Here is a 6000-nt window from a genome sequence, read left to right as displayed (position 1 = left end):
TGGTCATTGTCCTTCTATTCTGCACTCTGGTTTTTACATAGGTAGGGCCCCTGTTCCCTGGTGACTGTGACCAGCCCTGGAATTGCAGTCTAGATGGGTAATGGGCAACAGAGCTGTCGAATGTCAACTGATCCTGTTTCCAGTTCTAGTACAGGAGTCCCTGGATTCCCTTTCTGACCAAGTGTTCAATCCTCCTTATCATCCCTGCGTACTGCTGCAGCCTACAGTCAGTGCCACCTCAACTGTGTTCCACTTCTGCCATGCTGTGCTCCTGGCCAGCTTCCATCCCAATGTCCACAGACTTTTCTTTCTGTCTTCCTAAGTTGCCCTGGGCTGAAAAAATGACTCACTGTAACTTTTTCTTGGCTTTCTCTCTCTGTGTGAATTCTGTTTGGTGTTTTCTGTGGTTGTTTCGCAGGTCAAGTTTTAGGGGTGGTTTGACAGTTGGGACCTTTTACTCTACCATTTTGATTGCCCCACTACATGTACGTTCTGTCTTCTTTTCTCCATACAGTATTTCACTTGGTGATCTCATCAAGTTTTCCTGGTTTCAATTATTATCTCTGGGGTGATGTTTATCAAACATATTTAGGCAGCTCTAACTAACCATTCTGCTGACTTCCAGTCTCACATCTCTACCAATTAGACATCTTGAATTGAATGTCCTGTAGACATTCAACAAGAGCCAAAGTGAATTCATTATCTTTCCCCTAAGTCCTCCCACTTCTGAATTTCCCAGTTGGTGTCAAGGGTACCACCATCCTTCCAGATCCCCAGATTACACACATTATATATTATCCTTAACTCCTTTCTTGCCAAGATCTGTCTACTTTGCCTTTACAATATCTCTCGAATAAGTCCCTTAGTTTCCTCTGATACTACCCTGGTGCAGGCACTTATCACTTTATGGCGAGATTATTGCAAAAGTCTGCTGGTTGGTCTCCTTGCTACCAGTGTCCCCTCACTCTCAGTCATCCTCTTCTCTGCTATCAGAGTGATCCCCCTGAAGCTTAGGTCTGACCATGGCAACTCCCTACTCAATAAACCCAAGTGGCTCTCCACTGTCTCCAGGATCAAAGATAAAACCCTCTGGTGTTTAAAGCTTTCATAAGGTATTCCTCCCTTTCCAGCCTTATTATATCTTACCTCCATGACCGCACAGACTCTTCAATCCAGAGATACCACTTGCCGCTATTACTCTAACAAAACACTCCATCTCTAAACTCTGGGCATTTTCACTGCCTGTATCCCTTGCCTGGCATGCTCTTCCTTCATATCTCTACCTTCTGGATTCCCTTGCTTCTTTTAAATCCCAGCTAAAACCCCACCTACAGGAAGCTTTTCCCAATCCTTAATTCTAGCATCTTCCCTCTATTGATTATTTTTTTCCCTTCTATTGATTATTTCCATTTTATCTGGGCCATCACCAGTCCTCTTGACTTTTGTTTTTGCCACTGGACTCCAAGCACTCTGGAGACGAAAGTGAGGCTAATAACTTTTCCCAGCTCTGCCTCACTTAAATCTATTTCACTTGCAAGTCAAGACATCATCCTCCTACAGTCATTGGTCCTTTTCTAGAATGAAGAATGAACAAAACAATCCAATCTATCCTGTATGTAGCTTGTTGTTTGTACATAGTTGTCTGTATATTGTCTCTTCCATTACACTATGAGAGCAGAGACTTTCTTTTGCCTTTTCTTTGTATAAAAAAAAAGACTAATTGACTATTACATTTCACAACGGTCTTAAAAAAATAAAATTTGGCTTTGGGCTTAATCTTAGTTTAAACAAAACAATTCTTTGCCCTACACATTGAAATTAGGCAGGGTCACCCATATGGTTATGGCTGGTGTTGTGGCTACTCTACTTTTTTGCTTTTTTTCTTTGGTGAAGCAATCGGGGTTAAGTGACTTGCCCAGCATCACACAGCTAGTAAGTGTTAAGTGTCTGAGGCCAGATTTGAACTCAGGTCCTCCTGATTCCAAGTGGATAGAGTTCTATCTACTGTACCATATAGCTACCCCTCCAACCTATTTTTCTATAATTTTTTTTTCTATCAATTGAGACCACTTTGGGGCCCATTGTATTTGGAACACTGTACCCCTTCTGTTTCCCTAAGAAATTCCTCTGCTCTGGACTCTCACATGTGGTCTGATGGGGTGCAGGCCTCGGAAACACTATCTTCTAATGAGGGGGGACTTGCAAGGCTCCCTATTCTCATACTCTTAGGTTTTTTTAAGTCTTCTACACCCAGAACAATTAACAACAGCTTAGGTTAATGGAGCATGCCTATAAATTGAGGTGGGGTGGAGTAAAAAAAGTACTTGATATAGTACAACTTAATCAAGCAAGGGATAAGTAATTGCTTCGTAAGTACAAAATAAATGTTAACCAACACAAAAGACTCACAGCACACACTGATGTAAAATCTTTAAATAGAATTCAGTAATTTAACTTTTATGTACTATTATACTCTCCCAGGAGGCTGATATTCAGACTTTAAAACAGTTTGCAAATGGCTGATGAGGCATATTGCATTTCACCTTGGCTCTGCACTGTCCAAACAACTCCTAGCTCATGTTTTCTGGTAAAATGGACTAGTCTTAGTGCCAGCTTCTTGTTGGTAGCTGTCTTCTCCAGGATTACTTAAATAGTTGTAAAGGATTCCTGCCTAAGCTGACAGCCAGCTTTGGCTAAAAAATACCCATGCTGTCTGGGTCATAAACTTGGACATATTCCTCTCATAGATTCCTGTTTACCAAAGATTGGGAGAGAATAAACATAAGAGGCAGCCCAAGACTCTCGACCCTTCCCCCTCATTGTCTAATTTAGGCATGTACTTTGGCAGATATGTGCTAACATGGTGGATGGGGGTGTGTCAAAGAGTTATTGTTGTCATGGTGTGGGGGAAAGACCAAAGGACCATTCAGGGCTTTGTTTGTTTTTTTACTTTTTTCAAATTTTCCCGATTTTCCAGTTGCTTTCCATGCTGATCCATCGCGTGGCCAGAAGTAGCTAGGGAATTGATTAGTCATTCCCAAACTGCCAAAACTGGGATCTCCGTGCATGCTCTGGTGTTAACACTTTAAAAACAATTATTTCTGATATATTTTGTTTAAGCAACATTTCTGAATAGACCTCTTCTCTTCCATATATAACAAAGATTACTAAAAACAATTCAGTCAAACCAATCAGCACATCAGTTGCGTAGGATGATGCATGCAATACTCCTCACCCATTGACCTCCTCTCCTGACTGCAAAGGTGGGAGGTACATTTCCAGCAGATCTTCTCACCCATCTCCTTTACACTTTGGCCTTTTCTGGTTGGACTTGGCAGAGGGGCAGGCGTGCTTCTGACCATTCGGGTGGAGAGAAAGGAAGGAGCTTGAGCAGCAGTGGCAGGGGGTAGGACTGGTAGGATGAGGGGAGGGCAGGGAGGGGAAGGGAAGGCGGGGCGAGTGTGGGCAGGCCCTCCTCCAGGGAAGGGCGTGGTTTAGCGAGCTCCAGGGCGTTCTCCATTCGCTGGCGAGCTTGCCCTGCCGTCTTTTCGGGCCCTCTTGGCTTCAGGACTTGTTCTTTGCATCAGCTGAAGCGAGAAGCCTCGGCGTCCGCCAGAGGGACCGCTGAACTACTGTCTGCCCTTTTCTCCCCGTGTCTCCTGACTTAACCAAGTCCGGGGGGGGGGGGGGGGGGGGGGGGGGGGGGGGGGGCCATAAAGGGAGCAGGAAAGTCTTGCAGGTAAGTTCTCTGCCCGTTCCGTGGCTTTTAATCTAGCTCAACTCCCTTCCTCCCCCTCGGGCTGAAGTAGCTGGCTATGTCATCTTTCTTGCCCTTTGCGGGCAAGGGGGTGGGGAGGTGAGAACAAAATTCTGGGAGGAAAAAGCCTTTGAAACAGCTGGGGGGAATGAGTGGGGGGAGGGCAAGCAGACGACCTTGCCACCGAAATATACAAACGTTGGTTTGTGTTTTCTCAGTTTTTCCTGTGAGACGTTGTGATTGGGCGCAAAGGAATATACTCAGAAGTTTGTTTATGGTGGGAAAAGGATAAAACTCTTTGGTGGGATGGGGAGGTACGCTTTTGGCTTTCGCCTTTCTTCCTTTTCCAACTTTCCCCCCATCCCCAACCCCCATTTCTCGTCCTTTCTCCCTTCCTCTGACCCCCTAGTGAAAACAAACTGGCAAAGTGATGCAGCCATCTAGATTGATAATGCAGAAGGCATCTGGAGTGGAGGGCAAGTTTCCTGTCTGGGGAGAGGCCGAGGGTAGGAAGGGAACTAAGAAAAGTTTGTATGACCTGCCGAGACCCGGCTCTCCTAGAAATATCCTGGGGTCAGGTGAAATCCAAGGAGATCGTGTGGATTCAGACATAGTTAATTACTTTGTGTGTATATATTCTCCCTGTGCTGTCTTAAATACTGTTGGGGAGGGGAGATCTCCAGGTCACCAAGGTAAAAAAAGGCAATATATTGATTATACTTAGCAGTTGAATGGCTAGCGCTTAAATACACACGTATGTATGTATGTTTATGTATATGTGTATATATACATAAACATACATACATATATGTTGTGTGCGTATTCCATATCCATACTTCTATGTGTGTATTTAACTGCTTAAATATGTTTTTCTCTCCTTTCCAACTCCTGCTCTCATATTAGAAGTCTTCAGCATATGTCCCTCAAAAACTCTCTTTTGTTTTACATTGTTTTTAAAATTTTATCTATTTATTTTATTTTCAATTCAGGGAACAAAACAAGCATTTTCATAGTTCCTCAATGTTCCCATTGCCCATGACCTATTCCTAGCTTCACCTCTGTTACACAGAGTTGGTCATGCCCTTGACCTTGCCATCACACAAAAATGTTGTACTTCCACTTATAGAAATTTTGAAATTCCTTTATCTGATCATGATTTGTCCCATCAGCTCTCATTTCCTTACCCTTAAACGCTTACATTCACCCCCTAGTTTCAAAATTTTGCTGAGCTTACTAGTGGTTTTTTCTTCCTTCCTTCCTAGTTATTGAATTCTTCCCCCTTTTTCCTCTGGGTTAGTCAAATAAAATTTCCATTCCTCTCTTCCCCTTCAACTTGTTTTGTTTTTAAAATTTTTGTTTTCTCTTATCTTTTTCTAAAAAAGGATTTCTTTGTCTTATTCTCTTCACTATTTATCTTTCCTTTCTGTCTACTCTAGACTTTTATTTTTTGATTTATGGCCTTTATACATAGTCTTTTACTGTCTAGAAGATACCTATTGGGGAGTTTCTCTAAGATCTTGCCCTTCTTTTTCTTATAGTGATTTCTGCAAGTGATAGAGAGGATATTGCTCCATGGTATGAATTTTCCTATGTCCCTGATAATACAGTTCATTATTAACATGATCGTTTTTACATCATTTGCTTGGAAATCTCCATAGGTCCATGCCTTTCCATTTTTCTGAGAGGTTCTCCCACTCCATGAGTTGGCTCAAGGAACTCTGATTCCCTTTCTCCTGAGACAGGATGAGTGGTCCTTGTAAGAACCAAATCCCTACAGATTATACCCATTGTTAGGTCCCCATCTCCCTTTACAAAATATCTCTCCCATTGAAACAAAATTTCCCCCTTTCTTTCCTATTGTTTCAGTCCGTCCCTTTTCCTCATCCATTTTCTTTAGGCTCTCTTTTTTTCTGAGAGACTGCAAGAACTATTTTCTCTTCACTGTTAGCCTTTGATTTGATTAGGCTACATGGCATATGTCCCTCTCTCTTCCTCTCCTCTTATCTCTCAAGATTCTCACTGGACCTGGGCTGGCAAAGTGGACTGCAACTGCCAGGCAGGCAAGTGGGGTGGTCCAAGGTGGGGTGGCAGTGCATGGGTGAGGACCAGACCTCCTTTGACCTCAGCTTCTGTTGCGCAAGAAGACTTAAAATAAATATGGCACTTTACCTTGAAAAAGACCTGAAGTTTACTAGCGGAAGTGGGCATTGGTAGAGTTGTAGCTTGTGAGGTATTGTGAAATG

The sequence above is a fragment of the Vombatus ursinus genome, unplaced genomic scaffold (genome assembly GCF_900497805.2).
Source record: "Vombatus ursinus unplaced genomic scaffold, bare-nosed wombat genome assembly UNPS02009975.1, whole genome shotgun sequence".
In the NCBI taxonomy this organism is placed as follows: domain Eukaryota; kingdom Metazoa; phylum Chordata; class Mammalia; order Diprotodontia; family Vombatidae; genus Vombatus; species Vombatus ursinus.
This window is presented reverse-complemented; position numbering follows the sequence as displayed.